Source organism: Pelobates fuscus, chromosome 9 (genome assembly GCF_036172605.1).
Source record: "Pelobates fuscus isolate aPelFus1 chromosome 9, aPelFus1.pri, whole genome shotgun sequence".
Taxonomy (NCBI): Eukaryota; Metazoa; Chordata; class Amphibia; order Anura; family Pelobatidae; genus Pelobates; species Pelobates fuscus.
Genome location: NC_086325.1, coordinates 5,970,411 through 5,993,851, shown reverse-complemented (window position 1 = coordinate 5,993,851; position 23,441 = coordinate 5,970,411). Strand labels below are relative to the sequence as shown.

Sequence of the window (23,441 nt, the reverse complement as noted above, 5' to 3'; positions counted from 1 at the left end):
AGTCCCTCCCAGGGTCACAGTGTACTAATGACAGTGACATGTTTAATGGTCGGTCCCTCCCAGGGTCACAGTGTACTAATGACAGTGACATGTTTAATGGTCGGTCCCTCCCAGGGTCACAGCGTACTAATGACAGTGACATGTTTAATGGTCAGTCCCTCCCAGGGTCACAGTGTACTAATGACAGTGACATGTTTAATGGTCGGTCCCTCCCAGGGTCACAGTGTACTAATGACAGTGACATGTTTAATGGTCAGTCCCTCCCAGGGTCACAGTGTACTAATGACAGTGACATGTTTAATGGTCAGTCCCTCCAAGGGTCACAGTGTACTAATGACAGTGACATGTTTAATGATCGGTCCCTCCCAGGGTCACAGTGTACTAATGACAGTGACATGTTTAATGATCAGTCCCTCCCAGGGTCACAATGTACTAATGACAGTGACATGTTTAATGGTCGGTCCCTCCCAGGGTCACAGTGTACTAATGACAGTGACATGTTTAATGGTCAGTCCCTCCCAGGGTCACAGTGTACTAATAACAGTGACATGTTTAATGGTCAGTCCCTCCAAGGGTCACAGTGTACTAATGACAGTGACATGTTTAATGATCGGTCCCTCCCAGGGTCACAGTGTACTAATGACAGCGACATGTTTAATGGTCAGTCCCTCCCAGGGTCACAGTGTACTAATGACAGTGACATGTTTAATGGTCAGTCCCTCCCAGGGTCACAGTGTACTAATGACAGTGACATGTTTAATGGTCGGTCCCTCCCAGGGTCACAGTATACAGTAGTAAACACAATTGGAAGAGCAGCCTTCGGGATCGGAACCAAGTGACAGGATGGGATCTAGTAGAACTGCAGATTGGACCCACTGATTAAGTTGAGCGAGTAGGATGTAGATTTGATGAATGACAATATAGAGAGCATGGACTCTTCTGAAGAGGTTTTTGTGGACTTAGAATAAGGAGGACATATTTCTCAAAGGAACTGTAAGTTTTAAGATTTCATCAGTTCAAACCTAGAAAAAACTTGACCTGACGACCGTTGTAACTCATTAAATCTATATGTCACACAATGTAAACATTGAAAAAAGTCATTTATTACACAATATAAATGAAATCTAAATAGATGTCTATGTGGCATAGAGTGCCCCTATTGTATACACTATAGAAAAGAAAAGGGCTGGATGGACAGATTTATGTGTCCATAATAAATGGGATAATAGGAAGACTGAGAACATAGTATTTCTTGTATCATACACTCTAATGCTTTCCATAAATAATGCATGTTAGGTTTTTTTCCAAAAGTTCGCCAAACTAAGTGCAGATTGATGCGGAAAAGACGATTGATGGCTGGAACAGAGCCACTAAATGCGGATTTTATTTACAGATAAAGTGAAAAGTGACCAATAGAGGAAAAAAGGGGAGCACTCAAAAAAATATACAGTGAGGGAAAAAAGTACGACCCCCTGCTGATATTGAACGTTTGTCCACTGACAAAGAAATGATCAGTCTATAATTTTAATGGTAGGTGTATTTTGACAGTGAACGACAGAATAACACATTTGTTTTTCCAGAAAATGCATGTCAAAAAAGTTATAAATTGATTTGCATGTCAATGATTGAAATAAGCATTTGATCCCCTATCAATCAGCAATATTTCTGACTCCCAGGTGTCTTTTATACCGGTAACAAGCTGGGATTAGGAACACTCTCTTAAAGGGAGTCCTCCTAATCTCAGCTCGTAACCTGTATAAAAGACACCTGTCCACAGAAGAAATCAATCAACCAACCAACCAACCAGATTTCAAACTCTCTACCATGGCCAAGACCAAAGAGCTGTCCAAGGATGTCAGGGACAAGATTGTAGACCTACAGAAGGCTGGAATGGGCTACAAGACCATCACCAAGCAGCTTGGTGAGAAGGTGACAACAGTTGGTGTGATTATTCGCAAATGGAAGAAACACAAAATAACTGTCAGTCTCCTTTGGTCTGGTGCTCCATGCAAGATCTCACCTCGTGGAGTTTCAATGATCATGAGAATGGTGAGGAATCAACCCAGAACTACATAGGATAATCTTGTTAATGATCTCAAAGCAGCTAGGACCATAGAAAACAATTGGTAACACATTAGGCTGTGAAGGACTGAAATCCTGCAGCGCCCGCAAGGTCCCTCTGCTCAAGAAAGCACATGTACAGGCTCGTCTCAAGTTTGCCAATGAGCATATGAATGATTCAGAGGAGAATTGGGTGAAAGTGTTGTGGTCAGATGAGACCGAAATCAAGCTCTTTGGCATCAACTCAACTCGCCGTCTTTGGAGGAGGAGGAATGCTGCCTACAGCCCCAACAACACCATCCCCACTGTCAAACATGGAGGTGGAAACATTATACTCTGGGGTGTTTTTCTGCTAAGGGGACAGGACAACTGCACTGCATCAAGGGGACGATTGACCAAGGGGCCATGTAACATCAAACCTTGGGTGAGAATGCAGGGCATTGAAAATTGGTTGTGGATGGGTATTCCAGCATGACAATGATGCAAAACACACAGCCTAGGCAACAAAGGAGTGGCTCTAGAAGAAGCACATTAAGGTCCTGAAGTGGCCTGGCCAGTCTCCAGACCTTAATCCCATAGATAATCTGTGGAGGGAGCTGAAGGTTCAAGTTGTCAAACGTCAGCCTCGAAATCTTAATGACTTGGAGAGAATCTGCAAAGAGGAGTGGGATAAAATCCCTCCTGAGATGTGTGCAAACCTGGCGGCCAACTACAAGAAACATCTGACCTCTGTGATTGCCAACAAGGGTTTTGCCACCAAGTACCAAGTCAAAGGGGTCAAATACTTATTTCACCCATTGACATGCAAATCAATTTATAACTTTTTTTGACATGAGTTTGTCTTATTTTGTTTCTTAATTCTGTCTCTCACTGTTAAAGGGACAGTATAGTCACCAAAACAACTACAGCTTATTGAATTTGTTCTGGTGAGTAGAATCCTTACCTTCAGGCTTTTTGCTGTAAACACTGTCTTTTCAGAGAAAATGCAGTGTTTACATTACAGCCTAGTGATAACTTCACTGGCCACTCCTGAGATAGCTGTTAGAGATCCTTCCTGGGTCACGGCTGCCTAAAATGCATCCGAACATTCAGTATCGCCTCCCTCTGCATGCAGACACTGAACTTTCCTTATAGAGAAACATTGATTCAATTCATCTCTATGGGGAGATGCTGATTGGCCAGGGCTGTGTTTGAATCATGCTGGCTCTGCCCCTTATCTGTATCTTTGTCAGTATCAGCCAATCCTATGGGGAAGCATTGTAATAGGATCAGGCCACCACTTCTGATGATGTCAGCAGACTGCTTGCTATTCTGAGACAAACAGCCTGCAGAGCTACAGCTTCAGGCTTGAATACAAGTAAGATTTTGCTATATTTAGGAAGGCATGAGGGGCCCAGGGGGGGCTAGATGGAGGTTTTAACACTATACGGTCAGGAATACATGTTTGTGTTCCTGACCCTATAGTGTTCCTTTAAAATACACCTACCATTAAATTATAGACTGATCATTTCTTTGTCAGTGGACAAACATTCAAAATCAGCAGGGGATTAAATACATTGTTCCCTTACTGTATATAAGGAATATGTAAATTATAAATATAGATTTTATTTTTAATGCTCTCTCACTTTTTCCCTGAATTGGTTACGTCTTCTCACTTGATCTATAACCAAAACGTATCTATACACAATATTTATATTTTGCAGTACACACCGATTTTCACAGTTTCACACCATTTTGGTTTCTCCAAATCATTTTCCCATAAATGATCACATGAATGAAATTAATTCTAACCAAAACAACCACCCTAACAATTATTAATATTTTATTTTTATTTTTTTGGCTGAGCCAAATTTTCTCAGCGTGTTAAGTATAGAAGCCACATTGTATCCTGATTGCATTGTCTTATTTAATTTTGTGGCATCTGCCATAATTGAGATTTAAATGTCCACTTCAAGGTCATCAGTGAATACATTTGAGAGAAGTAGATCCAAGTCTTCTGTACTCTACTTTCTGCACTCTTTTAATATCAAGCACGGGTACGTCCCTATTATCTATTTATATTGATACAGTAACCATTTTTGTTGGACACTTTGAAATGTAACATTTTAGCAGATCACTTCTCCTGAAATACCTTGATCATTACCATAAACGCAATGAGTTTGCCATAATCTGCCCTTCATACAACCATGTTGACTTCAGCTGTTGACATTGCTGTTAGAGATTCCAGAAAATTGTTTGTGAAAACCCTTCAAATAACGTCACCAGCACGATGTCAATCTCACAAGTCTGTATGTCCCAGTCTGCAATTAGATTCCCTTATGGGAATATGGCTGCCACATCTGCATAATGACACAGATTTGCACTCTACCAGAAACCAAAGAAATCAGAAAGATGAAAAATGATAGTCTGGTTATTATTGGGTTCACACCATCTGGTCCTATATTTACTTTTATTTAATTGTATTTGCATATTGTCCTGTGTTAGCCAATCACAGTTTGCTGCAAGATTTCTCTGGCCTTATCCTAAATTCAGCGCCGCGGGAGGGGGAAGCGTGAGCGTGCTTTTTTCTGGCACTATAGTATCCCTGTAAGCAATGCTCAGTGCAGGAGATCTTCTGGCCAGTTCATGATTCTGAGTTCCACCCTTGGAAACCGCTAGGGGACAGTCACTAATTATTGATTTTATTCATAGACCGAGCAATACAAGGAAAAAGGATTAATCGGAAATATAGATTTTGTATTTCTCCTGTTGTTTTTCCCTTTATAAGCTACCTTTTCCTCACTTGATCTGTGAATCAAATGGCAATAAAATGCTCCTACCAGTGAATTGCAAAATGTACATTATTGCTGCACACTGCTTGGCCCAATCACACACACCTTCTTAGTTCTTCTAATTTAGTTTGCGAATAAGAACCTGTGTTCTGAATTTCTGCTGAGTCAAGTCGACATTAGTCCAAAGTTCGGCGATCCCTAACAATTTTCTGTTTTCAGGAAAAATGGTTTGACCGAGCTGAATTTTGTCTCCGTGCATAAATCCACAAATAGCACTCCAGAAACGGTCTGCAACCAAAGAAAATGCCACATAGGAAATATAATTGAAAAAGACTTGGAGCTGGTTTTTACCTACGTGATTCTCAGAACATACCAGACCAGAAATGTCACTTTTTTATCTGGCTTTTTTATCTCGTTCTAACTTGGTACGTTTTACACCGAGAATAACAGCAGTTACAGCAAGTAAGGCCGAGCGCCAGTTGGTCGGATAACAGCAAAGTCTGACCCAACAAGGACGTTTTCAAAAAACAAAACAAAAAAACAACGTGCACAATTAAAAAAAAATATATCATTAAGTTCCAATAAATGTAATACATTTTAAAATACGAAAAATAGAAATTGGATGACAGTTGTCCTTTAATGAAATGTTACTGTTTCTGACATGGCTCCACTAGTATACTAGTCAAACGTTTGACAATTCCAAGCAGACATTTAATGATTGCTTACAGAACGTTCAGCATTCTACACATTGTTAAACAATTTGAATACAATTTTACTTTTAGCTTTTTGTTTTTAGCTAGAAGGGGCTTAATGGCAGCTCAGTCTTGTGTAGATGAAACCACACCCACAATTGTCCATGTTTGGTATATTTTATTCATGACCAATCCAATTTCCCCTCAAACGCCACCTACAAAAAGCAGTTTTGAATATTTTATAGGGAATAGAGACAAGGCTCCTGTGCTGTGGGTCTTGTTCTCTTTATGGGTCCTGGTCCCGAGTGCCTGTTGTAAGAATAAGTTGCTTTAGGTTTACTTATTCATTGATTTGCTCATCATACATACTTTATTGCAATTCTTTGTTTTTTATACATAAAGGACATTTGTTAGTATTAATAATGCTTTTGATTAGTATTTTCTAAATCAGCCGTTGTCTCTTGTTGTCTGTGTAGATCAGGCTGCCATGAATTCTCTTCTTTTGTGACATAGAATTGTCAGTCTCCAGAGTTGGTGTCACGTTGTAGGATTCAAAGCTTCTATTTCTCTTTCTGGGATATACTGATCAGTCACAACATTAAAACCACCTGCCTAGTATCATGTTTGCCCCTCTCTTGCTGCCAAAACAGCTCTCATGTGTCGAGGCATGGACTCCATTAGACCTCTGAACGTGCCATGTGGTATTTGGTACAAAGACATTAACAGCAGATAATTTAAGTCCTGCAAGATGCCAGGTGGGGTCTCCATGTTTCGGATTTGTTGTTCCAGCACATCCCACAGATGCTCAATCAGATTGAGATCTGGGGAATTTCGAGGCCAAGGCAACATATTGAACTCTTTGTCATGTTCCTCAAACCATTCCTGAACCTCTGTTTCAGCGTGGCAGGGTCCATCATCCTGGTTTAAGAGGCCACTGCTAACAAAGAATATCACTGTAATGCAATGCTATGAAGAGGTGTATGTGGTCTGCAACAATCTCTAGGTAGGTAGTACATGTCAAAGTAACATCCAAATGAACGCCAGGTCCCAAAAAGAGCATAACACAGCTTCTGCCAACCTGCCTTCTTCTCATGGTACATACTTCTGCCATATCTTCCCCAGGTAGACAATGCACACACACCCAGGCATCCACTGTATCTAAAAGAAAATGTTAATCATCAGACCAGGCAATATTATTCCATTCCTTCACGGTCCAGGTCTAATGCTTATGTCCCCATTGAAGGTGCTTTCGTGGTGGACAGAGGTCATCATGGGCACTCTGACGAATCTTCAGCTACACAGCCCCATATGAAGTAAACTGTGATGCACTGTATGTTCTGACACCTTTCTATCATGGCCAGTGTTACGTTTATCAGCAATTTGAGCTACAACAGCTCTTCTGTGCGATCAGACCAGATGGGCTAGCCTTTGCTCCCTGTGTGCATCAATGAGTCTTGGGCGCCCATGACCCTGATGCCACTTTACTGGTTGTCGTTCCTTGCACCACTTTTGGCAGGTGTTAACCACTGCATACAAATCCGCAAGACTCGTCATTTTTGAGATTCTCTGACCCAGTCATCTGGCTATTACAAGTTGACCCTTGTCAAAGTCTCTCAGATCTTTTTGCTTGCCCATTTTTCCTGCTTCCAACACATGAAATTTAAGAACTGACAGTTCACTTGCTGCCGCATATATCCCACCCCTTGACAGGTGACATTATAACGAAATAATCAATGTTATTCACTTCACCTGTCAGTGGTTTTAATGTTATGGCTGATCATTGAATATGCATCCGAAAGGAAATATTGAATTAGATCAAGTTTGAAAAATGGTTATTATGCATGCCTTTAATTATACAATTTTCATTGGGAAGTCTCAGTTCTCTTACCTGCAGCCTTTGCAAGCCCTCCCCTTCTAACCTCGCCCAGACGTTCTGCAGCTCAATGAGAAGTCTTTGCAAGGCAGGTGCTCTAGGTAATTGCTGCCACTTGAGTTTAGCTCCACTGAGCTAACCAAACCAGGAAGTAACAGGACTGGTTGTCTGATTGACAGCAATGAGGTGTAACCAAGTTTGTCAATTTCTTTTGAAATCTAAAGTTTTTGTAAAATGAAAAACAGAGGAGAGAAAGCTAAGGTCGTTAAGTGTGTGCACTGTTCCTTAGATCTGGCCTGTGCCATTTTATTTGCACTGTTGAAATGATATGTGATTGGTGGGGAAATATTTAACTAGACTAGATACCATAGGCATTGCCGTGGTTAATAAAATGGTTCCCCTCCAGCACCAACATGGTTTTACATACTTGTGGCCAGAGCTTTTCATGTAACACTCCAGGTATCCAGCATGGAGAATTATTAGCACCAAATAAGTGACATTGTAGCTGGAAGCCTCTGCTATCCAATATCTGCTTACACACAAAGGCACAGCGTGGCATACCATGTAAATGCCATGGTATCCCATGATGCACACAGTTTAGATAAGCTCTTTGGAAGATGGTCAGTTTGTACGTGCACACATAGCATTACTGGAGGAAATCACGTGCTCAGATCATCATAAGATGATAATGTCTTCAGTATTGTGGAGGAAAGTGTACGCAGTAACCCAAACTATATTTTCATTGTGTTTAAGGGTGAGGGAAAACTAGGTTACCCACTGAAAAGCACCTTTTAGGGAAAAAAAATAGTGGATTTGGATAAATAATCCAACTCTGCTATAGACATCAGTTGACTATTTTAGTTTAAATTTGCAAATGTGATTTCAACTCCCCAATTATTGCTGTTTAATGATCAAACTATCTGAATGTATTCCGCAGTTTGCCTGCGACAGGTTAAACGGGCTAATTATGTCTCAGGCCGGATATTTATTGAGTGGATTGTGGAGGTTAAATGGTGTCATTTTCTCGTCTTATTCGGAAAATCTAGTAATTCTCATTGAAATGTAACCTGTACTGGCAGAAGCGAGGACCCTCTATTCTGCTTATTATGAAATGTCAGAATTATTTGACATATCTGTTCGTTAAGATAGCCTATGGCAGCCCCTTGTCTGTTATACAGACCCCTGAAGCAAAATGCTGAAAATAAGCATTTTTTATTTCACATTTACAAATATTTGATGTTTTATAAAAGCGCTCTTTTACATAAGCTGAAGGCTTTAGGCTTTCCTGTCCCTTTAAGCAATTTTAAATAATCTTTATTTGCCATTCCTTTTACAAATCACAGCTTAAACCTACGTACCAAAATCTTGGAAACATAACATTCTATTTACATATCTCAGTTTGAAATAAAATTCCCAACAGATTGGTATTATTTTAAGCGATCAGTTTAGCTGGGATTCCCATACACCGGCTAGATAGATGTAAATACATTTCTGTTATGGGATTCATGGCTTCTTTTAGATGTCATTGGTATGTCTGCTGTTCAGTAACCGGAGTTACATTTATCTGTAGTAATAGATAAAAAAAAGTGGACAAATGGTTAAGTTCCAACGTTTGGGCTGTCCCTTTCGAATGGGACACTAAGGCTTATAGCAACATATGTCAACAGTACATAGTGGTGGGAGTCGTATTGGGATTCTAACACAATAAAAGGAACGTGATTGGAGGAAGCAGGACCATCTTATGACACGCGGGGTAACCCGGACTACTCGTACAGGCTAGAAACCATCTTTCAAAGCTGGAATGTTTGTCGATAAACTGTGCAGCTTTCACATATAGTCATTTATTTAATATTTAATATTTTAAATAATTCAGCAATGTGTCTGAACATGTACACATCCAAATAATCGTCGTTACGGATACATTGGGTGGCAATCTTGGAAAACAAAGACAGAATTATCTCGTATGACTCCTAAAACGCATATAAAACATTATCCTTAATTAGGTTTTATACAGAGGCCCATGCTATTCTATGGTTAAGGTGTCTTTATCACCCTCTCCCTAAAACTGAGCATTTCATAGCATTAAAATCTTTATGAAATATAAATACTCTGTTGGAATGTCGCTGAATTTATAAAGATATATAAGACAAGGTGGTGACTGCTTTGTCCTATCTATCTTTCCTACGCTTGACAAAGTTTTGACAAAAGGCGGCGCTACTGCTGTCCAGTTTTGTCAAGCCCTCAGTCGTCACTGGTGACATCTAAAGGGGAAATGGCAGTGTCTGCGGCCCCGCGGGTTCCTCCATAGACATAAGTGTTGTGTTCGAGTACAGAGTTGACATTGGCTTGTGGCAGATGAAGCAGCAGGAGCTGAAGAAGACGATGGTGGCAGCCATGAAAGACAGGTTCAGTAGAGTAAAAACTGCCTTTCCCTGCACCCCCAGGCTACCATACTGAAAGTGGCAAAGTCACCACCTGGGGTTTTCACAAAATAAGCAGATAACCCAGAAGGCAACAAAGCTTCGTTCATATTCTCCCTGCAACCCTTTTACCATCAGAGGAGAGCTCAACATCTTGTAAGGTTTTACAAACAAATACATGAACAGAACATTTGTGTAAATATAGTGTCAATATACAAGATATATAAATGTAAACTAGATACAAATACCGTATGGAATCTTCTTTAAAAGTGACATATGGTATAAGTGATACATATTGTCATCAACGCACCCTACTCCAAGCGTGCACATAGACACATAGAATGTGACGGCAGATTAGAAACCATTCGGCCCATCTAGTCTGCCCAGTTTTCTAAATACTTTCATTAGTCCCTGGCCTTATCTTATAGTTAGGATAGCCTTATGCCTATCCCACGCATGCTTAAACTCCTTTACTGTGTTAACCTCTACCAATTCAGCTGGAAAGCTATTCCATGCATCCACTACCCTCTTAGTAAAGTAATACTTCCTGATATTATTTTTAAACCTTTGTCCCGCTAATTTAAGAATATGTCCTCTTGTTGTTGTAGTTTTTCTTCTTTTAAATATAGTCTCCTCCTTTACTGTGTTGATTCCCTTTATGTATTTAAATGTTTCTATCATAATAATATTCCTCCATCCACTCAGATCTGCTGTGCACGAGCATCCTGTGATTCAGTATCTCCACCCTCTGCATGCAGACACTGAACTTTTCTCATAGAGATTAATTGATTCAATTCATCTCTATGAGTTTTATAAGTTTTATAACACGTATTTGTGTTCAGCAAAGTCTCCTGAGTACAGTAGTACCCCCCATGTACAGGTTTTATGTTGTTTTGGAAAGTTACAGGGATAAACATAGGACTTGCAAATTAAATTATCTAAACTTGCTGTCGTGGTTGTCAGGCTTGTCCCTTAAATTATAATGAATAAAATTACTTAATTATGTTAAAAGATGGCATAAATATACATTTAGAATTGAAATATATATATATATATATATATATATATATATATATACACTGAACAAAATCCTAAACGCAACACTTGTTTTTGCCCACATTTTTCAAGAGCTGAACTCAAAGACCTACGTATATCCTCTGTCCATACTCCTACCTCTAATGCTCGCCTCCAAGATTTCTCCAGGGCTGCACCTCTTCTGTGGAACTCCCTTCCCTTCTCCGTAAGAATTTCACCCAGTCTCCACTCATTCAAAAAATCATTGAAAACTCCCTTCTTCAAGAAAGCATATCAATTAAACTGTTAGCAGGTTTTTATGCCCAATCCCCCATGACTCCTCTCCTGCAACTGTCGAAAATCACCTACTGAATCCTCAGTGAATACTTTTCTAACAACCTACTTCGTACCCCTACTTTTACCCTTTGTGTCACTATACCCCACTCCCTCTAGAATGTAAGCTCATTGAGCAGGGCCCTCCACCGCCTCTGTTCCTGTACGTCCAATTGTCTGGTTACAATTACATGTCTGTTAGTCCACCCATTGCACAGCGCTACGGAATCTGATGGCGCTATCTAAATAATATAATAATAATAATAAGACTTTTTCTATGTACACAAAAGGCCTATTTCTCTCCAATTTTGTTCCCAAATCTGTCTAAATCTGTGTTAGTGAGCACTTCTCCTTTGCTGAGATAATCAATCCACCTCACAGGTGTGACATATAAAGATGCTGATTAGACAGCATGATTACTGCACAGGTGTGCCTTAGGCTGGCCATAATAAAAGGCCACTCTAAAATGTGCAGTTTTACTGTGTTGCAGGGGTCCGAATGGGGTCCAAAAACCAGACAGACAGTATCTGGTGTGACCACCATTTGCCTCACAAAGTGCAACACATCTCCTTCACATGATAGAGTTGATCAGGTTGTTGATTGTGGCTTGTGGAATGTTGGTACAATCCTCTTCAATGGCTGTGCGAAGTTGCTGGATATAGGCAGGACCTGGAACACGCTGTCGTATACGCCGATCCAGAGCATCTCAAACATGCTCAATGGGTAAAATGTCCGGTGAGTATGCTGGCTCTAACAGAACTTCATCATCCCTAAGCCCTGTGGAATAAGTGAATTGCATTATAAAGCATCTGTTCGGTAATTTGATTCGTTCTTTATCAGTATATTTCTACTGAACACCGGACTGCCTTGAGGTGAAATGAAAGCATATTTTACCTCCCAGCTTGTTCCCAGCCGTTCGTATCGTTCAGCACGAACTCCATGTGTAAAGTATAGATGGCCGCCATTTCGGGACTTACACGTGTTCGCGGCCATCTTGCGCACGAACAGCGGTGTTTGCCTGTGAACGCATGGAACTAAAAACGGATACGCAAATAGGCAAACACAGCTGAGACCTCCATACAACCGTAACTTCGTGCTGGAACTACCGAACAACCGGCCGTTCGGTAGTTATACTTAATCTTCTATGGGGATTTCAGCGAACACCGAGATAGTTGTGGATGGCAAGAATTTCGTGGAGTTTTAATAGGCGAACGGAGACCGACCGCAGGGCCAAAACTTGTGGAACTCTTTTCGGCTAGAAAATCTGTGCAGTCGGTCAAAACTTCAAAGACCCATAACTCCCGAACCCCTCAACCGAATGAGCTGAAATTTGGACATGTTGTTCCCCTAAAAAAGAACTATCAAGCGGTGCTGGACTTAAAGGTGTACCCCCTGTTTTTGGGGTACATCCAGAACTTGGGTAAAATACTTTAGCCTATAATTATGTTATATGTTTATCTGAGGGGAGGAGACGTGGGGGTGGTACCATGTATATGATTGATTATTTTAAACCTCCCCCTGGGTGTGTCGTGTTTGTACATTTTTGTAATAAAAAGCAGGCTGGGTGTTCCAGTCCTCATTTCTTCTTGACCCTTCATAACGTAGCCTCGTCTCGTTCTTGGAAGGGGATTATTTGGGAATATTACTCTGCTCTTTTTCAGCTGAACCTGACTCTCTCTCTGGATATCGTGGATGGGATTATACCAGCTTTACTTCTCCACAGCAGCTTACAGGGAAAAGGACGTCTCCAACGGCAGATACCCTCTCTCTACCTGGGTAGCCGTTACACTGGCCATGCAAGAACTGGGATGTTTTCAGCTTCCAGGAATTGTGTACAGATTCTTGCAACATGGGACTGTGCATTATCATGCTGCAACATGTGGTGATGGTCGTGGATGAATGGCACTGCAATGGGCCTCAGGATCTCATCACGATATCTCTGTGCATTCACAATGCCATCAATAAAATTGCTTGTGTTCGTTGTCCATAACATACGCCCATACCATAACCCCACCATGGGCCATTCGATCCACAACGCTGACGTCAGCAAACCGATCGCCCACACGATGCCATACACGCTGTCTGCCATCTTCCCTGTACAGTGAAAAACAGAATTCATCCGTGAAGAGAACACCGCTCCAAAGTGACAGACGCCATTGAATGTGAGCATTTGCCCACTCAAGTCGGTTACGACGACGAACTGCAGTCAGTTCGAGAACGCCCTAACAGTGTTAAGGGGTTAAGAACTGTAATTTGCCACTTGTGTTCTATTTTCTTTCTTTTTGTGTTGTTCTCATGTTTCTCACTACTTGTTGGTGGACTTATACGCATTGCGCGACTATGGCAAACAATCCGGACATACGGCATCAAGAAACCACTTGAGAACGAGGCTTGAAACACATGAGTCTGCGATCGAAGACGCTGACATCAGGATTGTGAACGCAAGTGAATTTTAATTGAGTTTGACTCCCGACTAGCTGTGGTAGGCAGGAAACAGGTATTTAGACCGAAAGAAGACGGACCTTCATTGTGACACTAAACGGATGGGCCTGAGGAAGTTTTTACGAAACGCGTAAGGCTTGGAGATCGATTTAGTGACTTTTTACTAGTTTACATTTTATTTTTTTACATATTATTTTATTGTTATTCATTGGAGTACTTGCTGCCTTTTTCTGTATTCCTGTCGAGAGGGAATGCTGATTGATTTTCCTGGTCCATGGAGGAGTAGGATTGTGGATGTGCTCATTTTTTTTTTTTAATCTTTCTCTTTAGTGCAATATAAATAAAAGGAGATTTTTATTTCTAAACTGGTACACTATGTTTGTATTTTCTCCCACATACGCCATACAAGAGAACCCTTAAAGGCTACACAGTCTAAATATACCTTTATGAGTCTACAATCAAGTTATATCTTGTGAGTGTATTTATACCACTAGCACTCCACTTGGTTCCCAGTTCCACACGATTATATATCGATTTTCCTTTTAGATTGTATATTTTCAATATTTATGCTGAAGATTTGAGGAGTTGTCATACCATCCTCCATTTAGGGTAATATTGTATATATTCCCATGATTTTCCACTTTCTGGTGTGCACCTTGTTTTATATATACTGTATTTGTATTATTTTTGATACCATATAAAGCTCTCATTTATTATCTACTCATTTATTTATTATTTACCGTATATACTCGAGTATAAGCCGACCCGAATATAAGCCGAGGCCCCTAATTTTACCCCAAAAAACTGGGAAATCTAATTGACTCGAGTATAAGACTAGGGTGGGAAATGCAGCAGCTACTGGTGAATTTCTAAATAAAATTAGATCCTAAAAAAATTGTTAATTGAATATTTTTTTACAGTGTGTGTATATAATGAATGCAGTGTGTGCGTATGAATGCAGTGTGTATGAGTGCAGTGTGTGTGTATGAATGCAGTGTGTGAGTGCAGTGTGTGTATGAATGCAGTGTGTGTATGAATGCAGTGTGTGTGTGAGTGCAGTGTGTGTATGAATGCAGTGTGTGTGAGTGCAGTGTGTGTGTGAGTGCAGTGTGTGTATGAATGCAGTGTGTGTGAGTGCAGTGTGTGTGTGAGTGCAGTGTGTGTATGAATGCAGTGTGTGTGTGAGTGCAGTGTGTGTATGAATGCAGTGTGTGTGAGTGCAGTGTGTGTGTATGAATGCAGTGTGTGACTTTATGACTCCAGGAAAGTGAGCCAAAGGAGGTCTCGGCCAAGTCACCTTCACTGTCCATCCAAAAAAGAATCAGGTTTATTCTAAGTGCTGCAGAGTCTCTATATTCACTGCTTTAACATTAGAGACTGATTTACACCTTTGTACACATTTAACAGGTTTAACATTGTAACATTGGTTGCCTGGAAACTGCACGTTCCGATCTGAGCGCAGTTAACTCACTGTGTGCCAAATCCACAGACCCTCGACACCCTCAGAAACAGACGGAATCCGGCATTTAATTACACGCTCAGTGATATTTTTTTGGTCTGACCCTAGCATAGGACCTCTCACCCACAGAGTTTAAAGCTAAGCAGCGGGCAGGATGTATTATCCAAGCGCCCTGGAGGAAAAACGCTGAACCTGATCAATGACAGCTAGAACCATTTAAAAGATAAGTGGGTTTAATGTCGGAGAAAGCAGTTGTCAAGATTCAGTAAAAGCATTAACGTTTATAGAGAGGTAATACGTTAATGAGCATCGGAGGGGCCTATCTCTTCCTAATAGCAAAATGAACTCTAAAGTAGGCATGCTCCTATAAGGAGTGTAAAAACATTTAGATTGATTTTGTCCCTCACAGGCCTTCCTTAAAAATGTTAGAATAGAGGTAGTTGGCAGTTCTATAGCTTGCACTATTTATTTGGGACAGATTTGAACTAAAATATAATTATGCAGAAAGAATACTTTTACATGGTAATAATTTAATGTGTTACATCTGCCACTTCTACAACACTGTCTGTTATGTAATTACGGTACTTTCCTTATTGTGATTTATTGAATGAGAAGAGGATCAGAGCATACAGTGAATTACAGATTTATTATGCACAGCTGCAGGGGAAAACCAACATCTAGATTATATATATATTCCATATACAACAATGCAGGAAACACTCACTGGGTGCATTCATAGATTGTGGCATATTAAACCATCAATGGCAATGTTTCAGTCCTATATATGAACTGCTCTCAATACTTCAGTAAATTCTGTATATAGGACGGAAATGTGGAAGAAGGATTTATATGCAATAACAGCATCTACACAATGTACTAACAAACCCAGTGAGTGCCTTCCTGCAATAATGTATCATATGATAGATAGATAGATAGATAGAGAGATAGATAGATAGATAGATAGTGAATAGATAAACTGAGAATGGATAGATGGATAGAGAATGGATAGACTGATAGAGAATGGATAGAGAATAGATAGACGGATAGAGAATGGATAGACAGATAGAGAATGGATAGATGGCAAGAGAATAGACGGACCACCCGTCTATCGCTGCATCCTAGTACTTGCGTGTACCATAAGCACTGCACTGGAGCACCATAACCACCATAAATCCCACGAACCGCCGCAGCTTGGTTGGGGTCTCGCCGTCCTGCACCCACCCTGAACCCAAGACCAGGATCCAGCTTCCAGTGCCTCTCTTAGTCCCGAGATCGTAGCATGAACAGCTCTTACAAGAGCTTAGTGGTTATACTCAGGGGAGTATAGTGATTATAGCAATCCCCAGAGTGTAGTTCTCCAATTCCCCAAACATGAGTTAAGACTTCATGAAGGTGCAAGATGATCTGAGAGTTTAATGGTACAGGTTGGATTTTTATACAACTTTTCAGGCCAGAGGAACACCCCCTGGACCTGATGGGGCACAGGACACAAATTGTACAGACCAATAAAAAAACAATGTAACTATGCCTGATACTCCCACATACAACACACAATCTCTCTCCTCTGCCTGTGATACAATTAAGGTAGATAATGTATTAACGTAATTATCCCCCAAGGATAAAAACACATATTTTACAAAGTCTCATAATAAGTACCCCAAAATACAACATATAAAAGTCACATCCCCTGATAGCCCTGATCTGGGTGAACAACATATCCAAAAATCACCCTGATCAGAGCAGGGATTCAAAAGTTTCCTGGAAGTCTCCTTTTGACCGGCCGCAAGCATGACGGATAGAGAATGGATAGACAGATAGAAAATGGATAGATGGATAGACAGATAGAGAATGGATAGACAGATAGAGAATGGATAGACAGATAGAGAATGCATAGAGGGATAAAGAATGGATAGATGGATAGAGAATGGATAGAAAATGGATAGACTGATAGAGAATGGATAGAGAATGGACAGATGGATAGAGAATTGATAGATGGTGTAATGGCCACCCAGATATCCTTTTCCCTTGGGAGAAGCTGTGATGCAGAATTCTCCAGATGTCACATCAGCAGAACCAGTAGTGAAGGAATAGCAGAGCTCTTAGACGAGACAAGGCTACATATTGAGGGTTAAGCAGATCTGAAGCTTTAATGGGCCAGGCTGGCCTTTTATGCAACTTTCCCAACAAGGTTGCCACCCAGGTGGACCTTGTTGGGCACTGCCACTGAACAATACAGTTAACAACCAATGGCATACAATCACAATTTAAAAACACTCCCATTCATTACATAAAATTCCTCCCCTCTGTTTAGGAGATAATTGAGTTAATTACTGTATCAACTCAATTATCTCCAAACGAAAAAATGAAACTTTTTGCACATTTCCAGAAATATCATGAAAACATATCCAATCCCCATAAAACATATATATTCTGATAGGGTATAATTAGGGGAACAACATCTTGAAAAATCATATTCAGTTTAATAATCGGTTCAGTCTCTTTCGTATGTCATAAAATGTCAAACGACCGTTCACATAAGAGTTTGTGAGTTTGATGGTCGTGTGCCGCTTCATTCGTATAGTATTTTCATCGAACGCCGCCTCCTTCAGATGGATCATCATTACGAATCTAAGTGGTCCTGGAAGTCTCAGCGGTGTTCAGGAGATCGAGTGTCCGAAATTAGTTCCAGACACTCAATGACCAAATCCCGCTGGATGTGTTTGACAAAACAAGATGGCCACCACCACGTGTTCGTGCATATGAATCAACAGCCACCCAGTGGACCACTTAGAACGTTGAAGTTACAGTTTGGCACTGAGTCAAATGAGTCAATTGGCAGCACACGACAAGCTTGGGTGGTCTCTCGTTCGACAAATCGTTCGGTATAAGACAGATTAAACATAGTGAGTTTGTTTCAAAATTCATATGGTTTTATTAAGTACAGGATATTGTAACGAGAGTTCAACAGCAACAATATTGTAAATCCAACAACCAGGCAATAAACATGTTATCTGTTACAGACGGATAGAGAATAGATAGATAGATAGATAGATAGATAGATAGATAGAGAAGGGATAGACGGATAGAGAATGGATACATAGGTAGATAGATAAATAACAGATAGATGGGTAAAGAATGGACTGAGAATGGATAGACGGATGGAGAATGGATAGATGTATAAGGAATGGATAGACAGATAGATAGATGATAGATAGATAGATAGACAGACAGACAGACAGATAGATAGATAGATAGATAGATGATAGATAGATAGATGATAAATAGATAGATATATGATAGATGATAGATAGATATATAGATAGATAGATAGACAGACAGACAGATAGATAGATAGATAGATAGACAGACAGACAGACAGACAGATAGATAGATAGATAGATAGATGATAGATAGATAGACAGACAGACAGATAGATAGATGATAGATAGATAGACGATAGATAGATAGATAGATAGATAGATAGATAGATAGATGATAGATAGATAGATAGATAGACAGACAGACAGACAGATAGATAGATGATAGATAGATAGATAGATAGACAGACAGATAGATAGATAGATAGATAGATAGACAGACAGACAGACAGACAGACAGACAGACAGACAGATAGATAGATAGATAGATAGATAGATAGATAGATAGATAGATAGATAGATAGATAGATAGATAGATAGATAATGGATATATGGATATATGGATAACAGACAGATATATGGATAGATAGATAACTGACCTTTAGATGTATAGATAGAAGACAGATAAATGATTGATAGATAGATAGATAGATAGATAGATGATTAGATAGATAGATAATTAGATACATAGAGGGACAGACAGACAGACCACAGGCATTTTGTTAACACGTGGCCAGTAGCTATCTTTCTGGGATTTTCAAGCCGCATGCTAATTGCATGGCCGTGTGAGTCTCCTGACCTGCTGGCACTAATATTCACAGGTACTTGCAGTCGCTAAATTTAGACACAAAGGTTTTATTCAAGGAAATAAAAATGATCCCACAGCTTCCAAAGAGTGGGCCAGAGCTTTTTCCATGTCATTCATCTAATGTGTTCCCGAGCAGAAAAAATAGAGATGTAGTTCCATGCAAATCTCTAATTATTAAAATTTTTATTAAAAAAATGAAAATGATTGCTTTTATTAAACTCCAACATATTGTGCCGCGCAATGCAACAGTCTCCTTCCGTGTTAATAATCCGGACATATTTTACAGAGAAAGATTGGTGTGTTTTTCCTGATAAGACACGTTATTCTTCTGCTCCAATGGGTGAAGAATAATGCATTTCATATATTTAATTTATCATTTATATCATCCATGTGTTAAAACCAGACTATTTCCCTTATAATTTATCTCATGTATATGTTGGCGATGAATTGGAGATATATTTCATGGCAAACTTTACCTCGGCCAAATTTGGGCCGATCGAGTGTTGAGAATGTGCCATAATTATGGACAAACCGATGTAATGGTCCGTTTCACCTTGACGTCAGGGGAGCAGGATAACTAGCCGAACAAATCTCTGGCCGGAAGGAAGGAAGTAAAAAAAATTAAGTTTTTTTAACCCTTTCATTGCTGACAGTTGGGTGGATCCATAAAATAAGGGGCAAGGACACTATAGCGTTAGGAATACAGGTTTGTTAAAGTGTTCTCCTTTGTAATTCATATCCCTGTAACAAAAAATGAAGCATATTTACATGAAGATCTCGTATTCCATTCTCACTTCTGTGTTTAGCAGAGAAGACTTAAGATCCCACAGTGTCCTAGGTAGTTTTCCACGTGGCCCCTGCCCTAGATAGTTTTCCAGGTGGCTCCTGCCCCAGGTAGTTTTCCATGTGGCCCCTGCCCTAGGTAGCTTTCCAGATGGCCTTTGCCCTAGGTAGCTTTCAAGGTGACCCCTGCCCCAGGTAACTTTCCAGGTGGCCTCTGCCCTAGGTAACTCTCCAGGTGGCCCTGCCCTAGGTAGTTTTCCAGGTGCCCCCTGCCCTAGATAGCTTTCCAGGTGTCCTCTGCCCTAGGTAGATTTCCAGGTGGCCCCGGCCCTAGGTAGTTTTCCATGTGACCTCTGCCCTAGGTAGCTTTCCAGGTGGTTCCTGCCCTAGGTAGCTTTCAAGGTGGCCCCTGCCCTAGGTAGTTTTCCAGATGACCCCTGCCATAGGTAGTTGCCAGGTGCCCCCTGCCCTAGGTAGCTTTCCAGGTGACCTCTACCCTAAGTAGCTTTCCAGATGGCCCCTGGCCTAGGTAGTTTTCCAGGTGGCTTGCGTTATATGGTCAGTGCATTCCTCGCCAACATCTCATAGAAACTCAGCTAAACTCTGCAGTTGCCTGCTCTCTGTGCACCATATAGAAGAACCATATTGCTGATTCCTGTTTGGAGTAGAGGTTACATCGACCAGTTTTAACAAATTACAAATTGATCAGAAAGTTCTTCCATTGTATTCCAGCCCAAAAATGTAATTAATTAAACTTCATCTTGTCTCAAAAAGTAAACTGATTTAAAACAAACTAGAACTGTCCAGCAGGGGAACATCAGAGAAATACTGATACTGAAAGTGTGTAGTGATTTAAATTCCATTTATCATGCGATTATGTGCTGAATATTAATCAATAATTAGAACATGTTCTCTTCTACTTTTTCAGGATGGCTGGACAATGTTGGCTGTCGGGGTATCTGCACTGCGAGTTTGATCGAGAGAATCCATTATTGGCCAAGATCCATAAACCAATGAAAAACTAATGAAAAGACGACTGGGGCCAGAGAGAGCGCAGTGACCTTCCTGGAGCTGCTGAAAGGTGATATGAAGAAAAATTCTCTATTTTATTCAAAATCTGCATCAAGAGTTATTTTTCTGTAGCTAGTAGTTTGGCAATTTATTGGGTGACCTTTCCAGTGACAATTGAATGAGCAGATCACTGATATGCACTGCTTAGAGAAAGTGATACTTTGGCTTTCATATCTAACGTGACTGACCTAATGTTTGACATGATTAATGGGTTAAAGTGACCAAATGACAGCGACATGCTTAATGGGTTAAAGGGACAGTCCCATGTAGGAGCAAAGTGACCTAATGACAGCGACATGTTTAATGGGTTAAAGGGACAGTCCCATGTAGGAACAAAGTGACCTAATGACAGTGACATGTTTAATGGGTTAAAGGGACAGTCCCATGTAGGAGCAAAGTGACCTAATGACAGTGACATGTTTAATGGGTTAAAGGGACAGTCCCATGTAGGAACAAAGTGACCTAATGACAGTGACATGTTTAATGGGTTAAAGGGACAGTCCCATGTAGGAGCAAAGTGACCTAATGACAGCGACATGTTTAATGGGTTAAAGGGACAGTCCCATGTAGGAGCAAAGTGACCTAATGACAGTGACATGTTTAATGGGTTAAAGGGACAGTCCCATGTAGGAGCAAAGTGAGCTAATGACAGTGACATGTTTAATGGGTTAAAGGGACAGTCCCATGTAGGAGCAAAGTGACCTAATGACAGCAACATGTTTAATGGGTTAAAGGGACAGTCCCATGTAGGAGCAAAGTGACCTAATGACAGTGACATGTTTAATGGGTTAAAGGGACAGTCCCATGTAGGAGCAAAGTGAGCTAATGACAGTGACATGTTTAATGGGTTAAAGGGACAGTCCCATGTAGGAGCAAAGTGAGCTAATGACAGTGACATGTTTAATGGGTTAAAGTGACAGTCCCATGTAGGAGCAAAGTGACCTAATGACAGGGACATGTTTAATGGGTTAAAGGGACAGTCCCATGTAGGAGCAAAGTGACCTAATGACAGTGACATGTTTAATGGGTTAAAGGGACAGTCCCATGTTGTAGCAAAGTGACCTAATGACAGTGACATGTTTAATGGTTTAAAGGGACAGTCCCATGTAGGAGCAAAGTGACCTAATGACAGTGACATGTTTAATGGGTTAAAGGGACAGTCCCATGTAGGAGCAAAGTGACGTAATGACAGCGACATGTTTAATGGGTTAAAGAGACAGTCCCATGTAGGAGCAAAGTGACCTAATGACAGTGACATGTTTAATGGGTTAAAGGGACAGCTCCATGTAGGAGCAAAGCGACCTAATGACAGCGACATGTTTAATGGGTTAAAGGGACAGTCCCATGTAGGAACAAAGTTACCTAATGACAGCGACATGTTTAATGGGTTAAAGGGACAGTCCCATGTAGGAGCAAAGTGACCTAATGACAGCGACATGTTTAATGGGTTAAAGGGACAGTCCCATGTTGGAGCAAAGTGACCTAATGACAGTGACATGTTTAATGGTTTAAAGGGACAGTCCCATGTAGGAACAAAGTGACCTAATGACAGCGACATGTTTAATGGGTTAAAGGGACAGTCCCATGTAGGAACAAAGTGACCTAATGACAGCGACATGTTTAATGGGTTAAAGGGACAGTCCCATGTTGGAGCAAAGTGACCTAATGACAGTGACATGTTTAATGGTTTAAAGGGACAGTCCCATGTAGGAGCAAAGTGACCTAATAACAGCGACATGTTTAATGGGTTAAAGGGACAGTCCCATGTTGGAGCAAAGTGACCTAATGACAGTGACATGTTTAATGGTTTAAAGGGACAGTCCCATGTAGGAGCAAAGTGACCTAATGACAGTGACATGTCTAATGGGTTAAAAAGACAGTCCCATGTAGGAACAAAGTGACCTAATGACAGGGACATGTTTAATGGGTTAAAGGGACAGTCCCATGTAGGAGCAAAGTGACCAATTAACTTTAACATGCTTATAAAATAGAGGATTATATTTTATGAACGAGTGAGGAGACGATGGCTGTGTATAGACTTGTTAGGTGTGAATCATGAAAGCTCAGTGTGGACTAAGCCTTTATTAGTGATTTACAATTTTAATCCTGTTTTAGAAGTGTGTCGGCATGGAATGTACTCTTAATAATTCACGCAGAGAGTGTCAGTCACAGGTACTAAATAATTAACTGTAAAAAAGCGCAGAACTGAGCAAAGAGAGTTTGTGTAAGAAATTTGTCTTTGAGGTGAATTTGTCTCATATTTTCTACTGTTAATGCTTCTAGCGTTGGAGAATATCTCTCATTACAGACCATTGGGAGACTGGTTTCTCGGGAAAAGAAAGGTTAAGATGCTTAATCTCTCTTTATTCTTTCTCTGCCTGGCAATGCATTCTCCATGTATTGCTAAACAGCCAGGCAGGTTCTCATTGCAGTTATTATCTGTCTATTCAGACATACGTTTCAACCTATGTTCTCTTGTCAGTAAGCAAAAGCCACGATCCGTATGTTCTGAACCCGTTCGAATAGCAATTTCAAGAGTTCTTCAGATCCATCGAT

General features: G+C 40.5%; 1 protein-coding gene across 2 annotated transcripts in view; it reads left to right on the top strand.

Annotated features, from left to right (window-relative positions):
* The window catches only part of LOC134572215 (leucine-rich repeat and fibronectin type III domain-containing protein 1-like protein), a 669,227-nt gene that overhangs the window by 243,489 nt on the left and 402,297 nt on the right, over positions 1-23,441 (top strand). For both annotated transcript variants that reach the window (XM_063431031.1, XM_063431033.1), the window contains exon 2: positions 20,743-20,895. The gene's annotated coding sequence lies outside the window, so the exon portion shown is untranslated. The remainder of the gene's footprint in view (positions 1-20,742; positions 20,896-23,441) is intronic.